Source organism: Monodelphis domestica, chromosome 2 (assembly GCF_027887165.1).
Source record: "Monodelphis domestica isolate mMonDom1 chromosome 2, mMonDom1.pri, whole genome shotgun sequence".
NCBI classification, from domain to species: domain Eukaryota; kingdom Metazoa; phylum Chordata; class Mammalia; order Didelphimorphia; family Didelphidae; genus Monodelphis; species Monodelphis domestica.
Window position 1 is genome coordinate 40,152,915 of NC_077228.1, and position 14,545 is coordinate 40,167,459.

Consider the following 14,545-nt stretch of genomic DNA (forward strand, 5'->3'; position numbering starts at 1 on the left):
CAGAATAGTGACAGTGTTAATAGAGGGAAGGAGAAGGGGATGTGTACAAGTTATGTGAAAGAAATGACTAACCTTGGCAATAGACGTTAGAGATAGGTAAGTTGAAATAAGTAAGGAGATGAGAATGATAGTGAGGATGGGAGCTTGAGTGACTGGGAAGATGGTGGTACCCCTGACAATGACAGAGATTTCCAAATAGATGCTGGTTGATGAGGTAGGGAGAGGTAATGGGTGGTTTTTTTTTTGTTTTTTTTTTGTTGTTGTTGTTGTTATAGTGAGTTTAACTTGATATCTTGAGGACAGACATTTCAGTTGTTTAATAGACATTTGGTGATGAGGGCCTAGATGTGAGGAGAGAAGTCAGGGCTGAACAAATCGTCTGCATACAGATGATGATTCAACCTGGGGTTGGGGGGCTAATTAGTTTAACCAGATAAAAATGTGTAGAGGGAAGAGACAAGATGACCTGGGACTCTAGAGCCCTGTCAGACACCATTGGCCCATTGGCATGACCTGAATTAAGATCCAACAAGAGAAGCAGAGGAGAGGTCATATGGGTAAAGAATGATGGAATATCAAACAGGAAGAGTAGCAAAGGGCCATTAATCTCGTAATCTAGGATCTTGTCAACCCCTTTTGGACGTAGCCTTCAATTTTATTCAACTGGCATTTATTTACTGTATGGTGTGTATTAGATCTTAGTGCATATGATATTAATATTATAGAGTTTCTGTTGTATTAGTGTCTGGTAGGGTAGACAACATGTATTTGGGTCAATTTAATAGAAATAAAAAGAGATAAATAGAGAAATGGCACACAATGTGATGTGAGAAATTCCAGAGAAGAATTTTAACAGTGATGTGTAGGAAAAATATCTTAAGGGATACTGTTTTCTAGTTGCCTCTTTTAAGATAATTCCCTTAATATCAGCTATTTCCTGGTAGCTTGGAAGGTCCAAAGCTATCTTCTCTACCCTGGATTCAAGAGTCATAACAATTGTTAATATCAAAATTTTTATTATTATTGTTATAACTATTGTCCAAATCATTATATTCTCATGCATTTATTACTTTGATGGTAAAAAAAGTTTTCTTTCTAGGTAAAATAAAAATAGATGAGCAGCAAGTTGGCACAGTGCGCAAAGTGCCAACCACTCCAGTATCGAAGTCAAGAAAGGTCTTCATGGAATCATAGGGCTGGGCACAACAGAAACTAAAGAACAACAAAGAGAAACCAGGATTCCTCATTTCATTTCATCAGAGATGAAAGTAAGTCTACAAAGACCAATCCAATAAGGTAATTCATTATGTTGATGATAGAGCTTAAGACTTGGCTCAGATGCTCTGGGTTCAAATTTCAATTCTATTATTTACTGCTTCAGTGTCTAATTAATAAGAAAGCTTTATTAGAAGGCTTCTCATTCAGTGGGATAATTTTTATTAAGCACTTACTACGTGTAAGTCATACAGGAAGTCAGTTGAGAAGTATTTTTTAAGTACTCTTGCCTTCAGGAGCTCATATTCTGTTGTGTGGGGGAAATAGACAACATGCAAACCATTGTGTGCTGGGCACCTAGTTGGAAGAGTGGATAGAACACTGGGCTTAGAATCAGGAAGACTCTTCTTTATGAGTTGAAATCTCTTTAAACACTGTCTGTTTGATCCAGGGTAAGTCATTTTAATGCCATTTGCCTCAGTTTCTCCTGATGGCAAACCACTCTAGTATGTCTGCTATGAAACCATAAATGGGGAAACAGAGCGCAAATATGACTGAACAACAAATGACAAGAACAAGATATATTCACCGTAAATGGCTGGTATTTTCTGAGGGATGACACTGGCAGTGGGAATAATTAGTGAAGATTTCTTAGAGTGGTTGGAATTTGAGTCTTGAAGATAGGAAGCCAGGGAAGATAGTTGTCCAAGAAGGTAGAATATACTATTCATGGGGAAAAGTCATGGAAAGGGAACACAGCTGCGGATGGAGAGTAGTGTGTAGAGAACAAGAAATTCAATTATCCTGGATTATAGAAATTGCAGAATGTAGTAAATTATATGAAAACTGGAAATTGAGAAAAGTACCTGTTGAAAAAAGACAAAAACTTTGAAAAAAAGACCAATAAACATTTAATATTTAACAGATACTATTAAAGCAAGCTGAGTGTGTATCTGCTTACATTATTTATATGAAGGTACCTTTATTTTAGGATATATCTTTAACTAAACCACAATGAGGTACCACATCACTACAATCAGATTGGCCAATGTGGCAGTAAAAGATTTACTTTTAACCACTTAGTAAATGTTGGAGGTAATGTGGCAAAACTGGAATGCTAATGCATTGCTGGTGGAGTTGTGATCTCATGCAAGCGTTCTGTGGGAGAACCTGGAACTCTTCCCAAAGGGCTATTAAACTGTGAGACAAGAAAAGGTAACAGAAGGCTATGGCAGTAGTCTAGCTGTGAGGCAATATGTCCTGTCCCAGAATAGTGACAGCATTAATAGAGGGAAGGACAAAGGGATGTGTACCAGTTATGTCAAAGAAATGACTAAGATTGGCAGTAGACGTTGGAGATAGGTAAGTTGAAATAAGTAAGGAGATGAGAATGATAGTGAGGATGGGAGCTTCAGTGATTGGGAAGATGGTGGTACCCCTGACGATGACAGAGATTTCCAAATAGATGCTGGTTGATGAGGTAGGTAGACGTAATGGTTTTTTTGTTTCCTTTCCATTATAGTGAGTTTGAGTTGATATCTTGAGGACAGGACATTTAAGTTGTTTAATAGACATTTTGTGATGAGGGCCTAGATGTGAGGAGAGAAGTCAGGGCTGAACACATAAATGCCCAAATCATCTGCATAGAGATGATAATTCAACCCCGGGGGGAAGGAGGTGCTAATTAGTTTAACCAGATAAAAATGTGTAGAGGGAGGAGACAAGATGACCTGGGACTCTAGAGCCCTGTCAGACACCATTGGCTCATTGGAATGACCTGGATTAAGATGCAACAAGAAAAGCAGAGGAGAGATCAGATGGGTAAAGGATGATGGAATCTCAACCAGGAGGAGTAGCAAAGGACCATTAACCTCTTAATCTAGGATCCTGTCCTCCCCTTTGGAAATAGCCTTCAATTTTATTCAACTGGCATTTATTTACTGTAAGTTGTGTCTTAGATCTTAGTGCATATGATATTAATATTATAGAGTTCCTGTTCTATAAGTGTCTGGTAGGGTAGACAACATGTATTTGGGTCATTCTAATAGAAAGAAAAAGAGATAAATAAACAGAAGGGGCGTAAAATGTGCTGTGAGAAATTCCAGAGACAATGCTAAGCAGTGAGTGATGTGTAGGAAAAATATCTTAAGGGATACTGTTTTCTAGTTGCCTCTTTTATGATAATTTCCTGATCATCAGCTATTTCCTGGTAGCTGGGAAGGTCGAAAGTAATCTTCTCTGCCCTGGATTCAAGAGTCATAACAATTGTTAATATCAAAATTTTTATTATGATTGTTAGAACTATTGTCCAAATCATCATTATGTTCTCATGCATTTATTGTTATGTGGGTAAAAAAGTTGTTTTCTTTCTAGGTAAAATAAACATAGATGAGCAGCAAGTTGGCATAGTAGCCAAAGTGCCAACCACTCCAGTGTCGAAGTCAAGAAAGGTCTTCATGGAATTACAGGTCCGGGCCCGACAGAACCAAAGGAACAACAAAGAGAAACCCGGATTTGTCATTTCATTTCATCAGTGATGAAAGTAAGTCTACAAAGACCAAAAAGACAATTCGTTATGTTGATTAAAGAGCTTAAAATTTGGCTCAGATGCTCTGGGTTCAAATTTCAATTCTATTATTTATTGCTTCATTGTGTCCCTTAAGGAAAACATTCAATCTCTCTTGAATCTGGTTTTCTGGTCTGATTAATAAGAAAGCTTTATTTGAAGGCTTCTCATTCAGAGGGATAATTTTTATGAAGCACTCACTATGTTTTAGTCATGCAGAAAGTCAGTCGATAAGCATTTTTAAGTACTCCTGCCTTCAGGAGCTCATATTCTGTTGTGTGGGGGAAGTAGACAACATTCAAACCATTGTGTCCTGGGCACCTAGTTGGAAGAGTGGATTGAACACTGGGCTTAGAATCAGGAAGACTCATTTTTTGGAGTTCTAATCTCCTTACACACTGTCTGTTTGATCCAGAGCAAGTCCCTTTAACTCCATTTGCCTCAGTTTCTCCTAATGGCAAACCACTCTAGTAGTTCTGCTATGAATCCATAAATGGGGAAACAGAGAGCAAATATGACTGAACAACAAATGAGACTACCAAGACATATTCACCGTAAATGGCTGGTATTTTCTGAGGGAAGACACCGGCAGTGGAAATAATTGGTGAAGGTTTCTTAGAGAGGTTGGAATTTGAGTCTTGAGGAAAGGAAGCCCTGGACACTAGTTGTCCAAGAAGGTAGAATATTCTATTCATGGGGAAAAGTCATGGACAGGGAACACAGCGGCGGATGGGGAGTTGTGTGTAGAGAACAAGAAGTTCCATAATCGTGGGTTACAGGTATTGCAGAATGTAGTAAAGTATATGAAAATTGGAAATTGAGAAAAGCATCATGTTGAGAAAAGGCCAATACAACATTTAATATTTAATAGAAATTATTAAAGCAGGCTGGGTGTGTATCTGCTTGCATTGTTTTATATGAAGGTACCTTTATTTTAGGATATAGCTTTAACTAAACCACAATGAGGTACCACATCACTGCAATGAGATTGGCCAATGTGGCTGTAAGAGATTCACTTTGAACCTCTTAGTCAATGTTGGAGGGAATGTGGCAAGATTGGAATGCTAATGCATTGCTGGTGGAGTTGTGATCTCATGCAAGCGTTCTGTGGGAGAACCTGGAACTCTTCCCAAAGGGCTATTAAACTGTGAGACAAGAAAAGGTAACAGAAGGCTATGGCAGTAGTCTAGCTGTGAGGCAATATGTCCTGTCCCAGAATAGTGACAGCAGTAATAGAGGGAAGGAGTAGGGGATGTGTAAAAGTTATTTGAAAGAAAGGACTAAGCTTGGCAGTAGATGTTGGAGATATTTAAGGTGAAATAAGTAAGGAGATGAGAATGATAGTGAGGATAGTGAAGATGGTGGTACCCCTGACCATGACAGAGACATCCAAATAGATACAGGTTGATGAGGTAGGGAGAGGTAATGGGGGGTTTTTTAGGTCATAGTGAGTTTGAGTTGATATCATGAGGACATGAAATTTAACTTGTTTAATAGACATTTGGTGATGAGGGCCTAGAGGTGAGGAGAGAAGTCAGGGCTGAACACATAGATGCCCAAATCATCTGCATCGAGATGATGATTCAACCCAGGGGGTACGAGGGGCTAATTAGTTTCACCAGATAAAAATGTGTAGAGGAAGGAGACAATATGACCTGGGACTCTAGAGCCCTGTCAGACACCATTGGCTCATTGGAATGACCTGGATTAAGATGCAACAAGAAAAGCAGAGGAGAGATCAGATGGGTAAAGGATGATGGAATATCAACCAGGAGGAGTAGCAAAGGACCATTAACCTCTTAATCTAGGATCCTGTCCTCCCCTTTGGAAGTAGCCTTCAATTTTATTCAACTGGCATTTATTTACTGTAAGGTGTGTATTAGATCTTAATGTATATGATATTAATAGTATAGAGTTTCTGTTGTATTAGTGTCTGGTAGGGTAGACAACATGTATTTGGGTCAATCTAATAGAACGAAAAAGAGATAAATAAAGAGAAGGGACACACAATGTGCTATGAGAAATTCCAGAGACAATGCTAAGCAGTGATGTGTAGGAAAAGTATCTTAAGGGATACTGTTTTCTAGTTGTCTCTTTTATGATAATTTCCTGAACATCAGCTATTTCCTGGTAGCTGGGAAGGTCGAAAGTAATCTTCTCTCCCCTGGATTGAAGAGTCATAATTGTTAATATCAAGATTTTTATTATGATTATTAGAACTCTTGTCCACGTCATCATTATATTCTCATGCATTTATTACTTTGTTGGTAAAAATGTTGTTTTCTTTCTAGGTAAAATAAACATAGATGAGCAGCAAGTTGGCATGGTAGCCAAAGTGCCAACCATTCCAGTATTGAAGTCCAAAAAGGTCTTCTTGGAATCACAGGTCCGGGCCCGACAGAACCAAAGGAGCAACAAAGAGAAACCCGGATTCCTCATTTCATTTCATCAGTGATGAAAGTAAGTCTACAAAGACCAATCCAATAAGATAATTCATTATGTTATTGATAGAGCCTAAGATTTGGCTCAGATGCTCTGGGTTCAAATTTCAATTCTATTATATACTGCTTCAGTGTGACCCTTAAGGAAAACATTCAATCTCTCTTGAATCTGATTTTCTTGTCTGATTAATAAGAAAGCTTTAATTGAAGGCTTCTCATTCAGTGGGATAATTTTTATGAAGCACTCACTATGTATTAGTCATGCAGAAAGTCAGTCGATAAGCATTTTTAAGTACTCCTGCCTTCAGGAGCTTATATTCTGTGGTGTACGGGATGTAGACAACATGCAAACCATTGTGTCCTGGGCACCTAGTTGGAAGAGTGGATTGAACACTGGGCTTAGAATCAGGAAGACTCTTTTTTTGGAGTTCAAATCTCCTTACACACTGTCTGTTTGATCCGGAGCAAGTCCCTTTAACTCCATATGCCTCAGTTTCTCCTAATGGCAAACCACTCTAGTAGTTCTGCTATGAATCCATAAATGGGGAAACAGAGAGCAAATATGACTGAACAACAAATGAGACTACCAAGACATATTCACCGTAAATGGCTGGTATTTTCTGAGGAAAGACACCGGCAGTGGGAATAATTGGTGGAGGTTTCTTAGAGAGGTTGGAATTTGAGTCTTGAGGAAAGGAAGCCCTGGACGCTAGTTGTCCAAGAAGGTAGAATATATTGGGTGGGGAAAAGTCATGGACAGGGAACACAGCTGCGGATGGGGAGTTGTGTGTAGAGAACAAGAAGTTCCATAAGCGTGGGTTACAGGTATTGCAGAATGTAGTAAAGTATATGAAAATTGGAAATTGAGAAAAGCATCATGTTGAGAAAAGGCCAATACAACATTTAAGATTGAATAGAAATTATTAAAGCAGGCTGGGTGTGTATCTGCTTGCATTGTTTTATATGAAGGTACCTTCATTTTAGGATATAGCTTTAACTAAACCACAATGAGGTACCACATCACTGCAATGAGATTGGCCAATGTGGCTGTAAGAGATTCACTTTGAACCTCTTAGTCAATGTTGGAGGGAATGTGGCAAGATTGGAATGCTAATGCATTGCTGGTGGAGTTGTGATCTCATGCAAGCGTTCTGTGGGAGAACCTGGAACTCTTCCCAAAGGGCAATTAAACTGTGAGACAAGAAAAGGTAACAGAAGGCTATGGCAGTAGTCTAGCTGTGAGGCAATATGTCCTGTCCCAGAATAGTGACAGCAGTAATAGAGGGAAGGAGTAGGGGATGTGTAGAAGTTATTTGAAAGAAATGACTAAGCTTGGCAGTAGATGTTGGAGATACATAAGGTGAAATAAGTAAGGAGATGAGAATGATAGTGTGGATAGTGAAGATGGTGGTACCCCTGACGATGACAGAGACATCCAAATAGATACAGGTTGATGAGGTAGGGAGAGGTAATGGGGGGTTTTTTAGGTTATAGTGAGTTTGAGTTGATATCTTGAGGACATGAAATTTAACTTGTTTAATAGACATTTGGTGATGAGGGCCTAGAGGTGAGGAGAGAAGTCAGGGCTGAACACATAGATGCCCAAATCATCTGCATCGAGATGATGATTCAACCTGGGGGCTACGAGGGGCTAATTAGTTTCACCAGATAAAAATGTGTAGAGGAAGGAGACAATATGACCTGGGACTCTAGAGCCCTGTCAGACACCAATGGCTCATTGGAATGACCTGGATTAAGATGCAACAAGAAAAGCAGAGGAGAGATCAGATGGGTAAAGGATGATGGAATATCAACCAGGAGGAGTAGCAAAGGACCATTAACCTCTTAATCTAGGATCCTGTCCTCCCCTTTGGAAGTAGCCTTCAATTTTATTCAAGGGGCATTTATTTACTGTAAGGTGTGTATTAGATCTTAGTGTATATGATATTAATAGTATAGAGTTTCTGTTGTATTAGTGTCTGGTAGGGTAGACAACATGTATTTGGGTCAATCTAATAGAACGAAAAAGAGATAAATAAAGAGAAGGGACACACAATGTGCTATGAGAAATTCCAGAGTCAATGCTAAGCAGTGATGTGTAGGAAAAGTATCTTAAGGGATACTGTTTTCTAGTTGTCTCTTTTATGATAATTTCCTGAACATCAGCTATTTCCTGGTAGCTGGGAAGGTCGAAAGTAATCTTCTCTCCCCTGGATTGAAGAGTCATAACAATTGTTAATATCAAGATTTTTATTATGATTATTAGAACTCTTGTCCACATCATCATTATATTCTCATGCATTTTTTACTTTGTTGGTAAAAATGTTGTTTTCTTTCTAGGTAAAATAAACATAGATGAGCAGCAAGTTGGCATGGTAGCCAAAGTGCCAACCATTCCAGTATTGAAGTCCAAAAAGGTCTTCTTGGAATCACAGGTCCGGGCCCGACAGAACCAAAGGAGCAACAAAGAGAAACCCGGATTCCTCATTTCATTTCATCAGTGATGAAAGTAAGTCTACAAAGACTAATCCAATTAGATAATTCATTATGTTATTGATAGAGCCGAAGATTTGGCTCAGATGCTCTGGGTTCAAATTTCAATTCTATTATATACTGCTTCAGTGTGACCCTTAAGGAAAACATTCAATCTCTCTTGAATCTGATTTTCTTGTCTGATTAATAAGAAAGCTTTAATTGAAGGCTTCTCATTCAGTGGGATAATTTTTATTAAGCACTCACTATGTATTAGTCATGCAGAAAGTCAGTCGATAAGCATTTTTAAGTACTCCTGCCTTCAGGAGCTCATATTCTGTGGTGTACGGGATGTAGACAACATGCAAACCATTGTGTCCTGGGCACCTAGTTGGAAGAGTGGATTGAACACTGGGCTTAGAATCAGGAAGACTCTTTTTTTGGAGTTCAAATCTCCTTACACACTGTCTGTTTGATCCAGAGCAAGTCCCTTTAACTCCATTTGCCTCAGTTTCTCCTATTGGCAAACCACTCTAGTAGTTCTGCTATGAAACCATAAATGGGGAAACAGAGAGCAAATATGACTGAACAACAAATGAGACTACCAAGACATATTCACCGTAAATGGCTGGTATTTTCTGAGGAAAGACACCGGCAGTGGGAATAATTGGTGAAGGTTTCTTAGAGAGGTTGGAATTTGAGTCTTGAGGAAAGGAAGCCCTGGATGCTAGTTGTCCAAGAAGGTAGAATATATTATTCATGGGGAAAAGTTATGGACAGGGAACACAGCTGCGGATGGGGAGTTGTGTGTAGAGAACAAGAAGTTCCATAAGCGTGGGTTACAGGTATTGCAGAATGTAGTAAAGTATATGAAAATTGGAAATTGAGAAAAGCATCATGTTGAGAAAAGGCCAATACAACATTTAATATTTAATAGAAATTATTAAAGCAGGCTGGGTGTGTATCTGCTTGCATTGTTTTATATGAAGGTACCTTCATTTTAGGATATAGCTTTAACTAAACCACAATGAGGTACCACATCACTGCAATGAGATTGGCCAATGTGGCTGTAAGAGATTCACTTTGAACCTCTTAGTCAATGTTGGAGGGAATGTGGCAAGATTGGAATGCTAATGCATTGCTGGTGGAGTTGTGATCTCATGCAAGCATTCTGTGGGAGAACCTGGAACTCTTCCCAAAGGGCTACTAAACTGTGAGACAAGAAAAGGTAACAGAAGGCTATGGCAGTAGTCTAGCTGTGAGGCAATATGTCCTGTCCGAGAATAGTGACAGCGTTAATAGAGGGAAGGAGTAGGGGATGTGTAGAAGTTATTTGAAAGAAATGACTAAGCTTGGCAGTAGATGTTGGAGATACTTAAGATGAAATAAGTAAGGAGATGAGAATGATAGTGAGGATAGTGAAGATGGTGGTACCCCTGACCATGACAGAGACATCCAAATAGATACAGGTTGATGAGGTAGGGAGAGGTAATGGGGGGTTTTTTAGGTCATAGTGAGTTTGAGTTGATATCATGAGGACATGAAATTTAACTTGTTTAATAGACATTTGGTGATGAGGGCCTAGAGGTGAGGAGAGAAGTCAGGGCTGAACACATAGATGCCCAAATCATCTGCATTGAATCGAGATGATGATTCAACCCGGGGGGTACGAGGGGCTAATTAGTTTCACCAGATAAAAATGTGTAGAGGAAGGAGACAATATGACCTGGGACTCTAGAGCCCTGTCAGACACCATTGGCTCATTGGAATGACCTGGATTAAGATCCAACAAGAAAAGCAGAGGAGAGATCAGATGGGTAAAGGATGATGGAATATCAACCAGGAGGAGTAGCAAAGGACCATTAACCTCTTAATCTAGGATCCTGTCCTCCCCTTTGGAAGTAGCCTTCAATTTTATTCAACTGGCATTTATTTACTGTAAGGTGTGCATTAGATCTTAGTGTATATGATATTAATAGTATAGAGTTTCTGTTGTATTAGTGTCTGATAGGGTAGACAACATGTATTTGGGTCAATCTAATAGAAAGAAAAAGAGATAAATATAGAGAAGGGACACACAATGTGCTATGTGAAATTCCAGAGTCAATGCTAAGCAGTGATGTGTAGGAAAAGTATCTTAAGGGATACTGTTTTCTAGTTGTCTCTTTTATGATAATTTCCTGAACATCAGCTATTTCCTGGTAGCTGGGAAGGGCGAAAGTAATCTTCTCTCCCCTGGATTGAAGAGTCATAACAATTGTTAATATCAAGATTTTTATTATGATTATTAGAACTCTTGTCCACGTCATCATTATATTCTCATGCATTTATTACTTTGTTGGTAAAAATGTTGTTTTCTTTCTAGGTAAAATAAACATAGATGAGCAGCAAGTTGGCATAGTAGCCAAAGTGCCAACCATTCCAGTATTGAAGTCCAAAAAGGTCTTCTTGGAATCACAGGTCCGGGCCCGACAGAACCAAAGGAGCAACAAAGAGAAACCCGGATTCCTCATTTCATTTCATCAGTGATGAAAGTAAGTCTACAAAGACCAATCCAATAAGATAATTCATTATGTTATTGATAGAGCCGAAGATTTGGCTCAGATGCTCTGGGTTCAAATTTCAATTCTATTATATACTGCTTCAGTGTGACCCTTAAGGAAAACATTCAATCTCTCTTGAATCTGATTTTCTTGTCTGATTAATAAGAAAGCTTTAATTGAAGGCTTCTCATTCAGTGGGATAATTTTTATTAAGCACTCACTATGTATTAGTCATGCAGAAAGTCAGTCGATAAGCATTTTTAAGTACTCCTGCCTTCAGGAGCTCATATTCTGTGGTGTACGGGATGTAGACAACATGCAAACCATTGTGTCCTGGGCACCTAGTTGGAAGAGTGGATTGAACACTGGGCTTAGAATCAGGAAGACTCTTTTTTTGGAGTTCAAATCTCCTTACACACTGTCTGTTTGATCCAGAGCAAGTCCCTTTAACTCCATTTGCCTCAGTTTCTCCTATTGGCAAACCACTCTAGTAGTTCTGCTATGAAACCATAAATGGGGAAACAGAGAGCAAATATGACTGAACAACAAATGAGACTACCAAGACATATTCACCGTAAATGGCTGGTATTTTCTGAGGAAAGACACCGGCAGTGGGAATAATTGGTGGAGGTTTCTTAGAGAGGTTGGAATTTGAGTCTTGAAGAAAGGAAGCCCTGGACGCTAGTTGTCCAAGAAGGTAGAATATATTATTCATGGGGAAAAGTCATGGAAAGCGAACACTGCTGCGGATGGGGAGTTGTGTGTAGAGAACAAGAAGTTCCATAATCGTGGGTTACAGGTATTGCAGAATGTAGTAAAGTATATGAAAATTGGAAATTGAGAAAAGCATCATGTTGAGAAAAGGCCAATACAACATTTAATATTGAATAGAAATTATTAAAGCAGGCTGGGTGTGTATCTGCTTGCATTGTTTTATATGAAGGTACCCTCATTTTAGGATATAGCTTTAACTAAACCACAATGAGGTACCACATCACTGCAATGAGATTGGCCAATGTGGCTGTAAGAGATTCACTTTGAACCTCTTAGTCAATGTTGGAGGGAATGTGGCAAGATTGGAATGCTAATGCATTGCTGGTGAAGTTGTGATCTCATGCAAGCGTTCTGTGGGAGAACCTGGAACTCTTCCCAAAGGGCTATTAAACTGTGAGACAAGAAAAGGTAACAGAAGGCTGTGGCAGTAGTCTAGCTGTGAGGCAATATGTCCTGCCCCAGAATAGTGATAGCGCTAATAGAGGGAAGGAGTAGGGGATGTGTAGTAGTTATGTGAAAGAAATGACTAAGCTTGGCAGTAGATGTTGGAGATACATAAGGTGAAATAAATAAGGAGATGAGAATGATAGTGTGGATAGTGAAGATGGTGGTACCCCTGACCATGACAGAGACATCCAAATAGATACAGGTTGCTGAGGTAGGGAGAGGTAATGGGGGGGTTTTTTAGGTTATAGTGAGTTTGAGTTGATATCTTGAGGACATGAAATTTAACTTGTTTAATAGACATTTGGTGATGAGGGCCTAGAGGTGAGGAGAGAAGTCAGGGCTGAACACATAGATGCCCAAATCATCTGCATCGAGATGATGATTCAACCTGGGGGCTACGAGGGGCTAATTAGTTTCACCAGATAAAAATGTGTAGAGGAAGGAGACAATATGACCTGGGACTCTAGAGCCCTGTCAGACACCATTGGCTCATTGGAATGACCTGGATTAAGATGCAACAAGAAAAGCAGAGGAGAGATCAGATGGGTAAAGGATGATGGAATATCAACCAGGAGGAGTAGCAAAGGACCATTAACCTCTTAATCTAGGATCCTGTCCTCCCCTTTGGAAGTAGCCTTCAATTTTATTCAACTGGCATTTATTTACTGTAAGGTGTGTATTAGATCTTAGTGTATATGATATTAATAGTATAGAGTTTCTGTTGTATTAGTGTCTGGTAGGGTAGACAACATGTATTTGGGTCAATCTAATAGAACGAAAAAGAGATAAATAAAGAGAAGGGACACACAATGTGCTATGAGAAATTCCAGAGTCAATGCTAAGCAGTGATGTGTAGGAAAAGTATCTTAAGGGATACTGTTTTCTAGTTGTCTCTTTTATGATAATTTCCTGAACATCAGCTATTTCCTGGTAGCTGGGAAGGTCGAAAGTAATCTTCTCTCCCCTGGATTGAAGAGTCATAACAATTGTTAATATCAAGATTTTTATTATGATTATTAGAACTATTGTCCACGTCATCATTATATTCTCATGCATTTTTTACTTTGTTGGTAAAAATGATGTTTTCTTTCTAGGTAAAATAAACATAGATGAGCAGCAAGTTGGCATGGTAGCCAAAGTGCCAACCATTCCAGTATTGAAGTCCAAAAAGGTCTTCTTGGAATCACAGGTCCGGGCCCGACAGAACCAAAGGAGCAACAAAGAGAAACCCGGATTCCTCATTTCATTTCATCAGTGATGAAAGTAAGTCTACAAAGACTAATCCAATTAGATAATTCATTATGTTATTGATAGAGCCGAAGATTTGGCTCAGATGCTCTGGGTTCAAATTTCAATTCTATTATATACTGCTTCAGTGTGACCCTTAAGGAAAACATTCAATCTCTCTTGAATCTGATTTTCTTGTCTGATTAATAAGAAAGCTTTAATTGAAGGCTTCTCATTCAGTGGGATAATTTTTATGAAGCACTCACTATGTATTAGTCATGCAGAAAGTCAGTCGATAAGCAGTTTTAAGTACTCCTGCCTTCAGGAGCTCATATTCTGTGGTGTACGGGATGTAGACAACATTCAAACCATTGTGTCCTGGGCACCTAGTTGGAAGAGTGGATTGAACACTGGGCTTAGAATCAGGAAGACTCTTTTTTTGGAGTTCTAATCTCCTTACACACTGTCTGTTTGATCCAGAGCAAGTCCCTTTAACTCCATTTGCCTCAGTTTCTCCTATTGGCAAACCACTCTAGTAGTTCTGCTATGAAACCATAAATGGGGAAACAGAGAGCAAATATGACTGAACAACAAATGAGACTACCAAGACATATTCACCGTAAATGGCTGGTATTTTCTGAGGAAAGACACCGGCAGTGGGAATAATTGGTGAAGGTTTCTTAGAGAGGTTGGAATTTGAGTCTTGAGGAAAGGAAGCCCTGGACGCTAGTTGTCCAAGAAGGTAGAATATATTATTCATGGGGAAAAGTCATGGACAGGGAACACAGCTGCGGATGGGGAGTTGTGTGTAGAGAACAAGAAGTTCCATAATCGTGGGTTACAGGTATTGCAGAATGTAG

At 39.2% G+C, this 14,545-nt stretch overlaps 1 long non-coding RNA gene across 3 annotated transcripts in view; it reads left to right on the top strand.

Annotated features, from left to right (window-relative positions):
- Positions 1–14,545, top strand: part of LOC103101716 (uncharacterized) — a 216,881-nt gene that overhangs the window by 190,724 nt on the left and 11,612 nt on the right. For all 3 annotated transcript variants that reach the window (XR_008916069.1, XR_008916070.1, XR_008916071.1), the window contains 6 exons: positions 1,100–1,268; positions 3,589–3,757; positions 6,073–6,241; positions 8,563–8,731; positions 11,060–11,228; positions 13,553–13,721. This is a non-coding gene — a long non-coding RNA (uncharacterized LOC103101716). The remainder of the gene's footprint in view (positions 1–1,099; positions 1,269–3,588; positions 3,758–6,072; positions 6,242–8,562; positions 8,732–11,059; positions 11,229–13,552; positions 13,722–14,545) is intronic.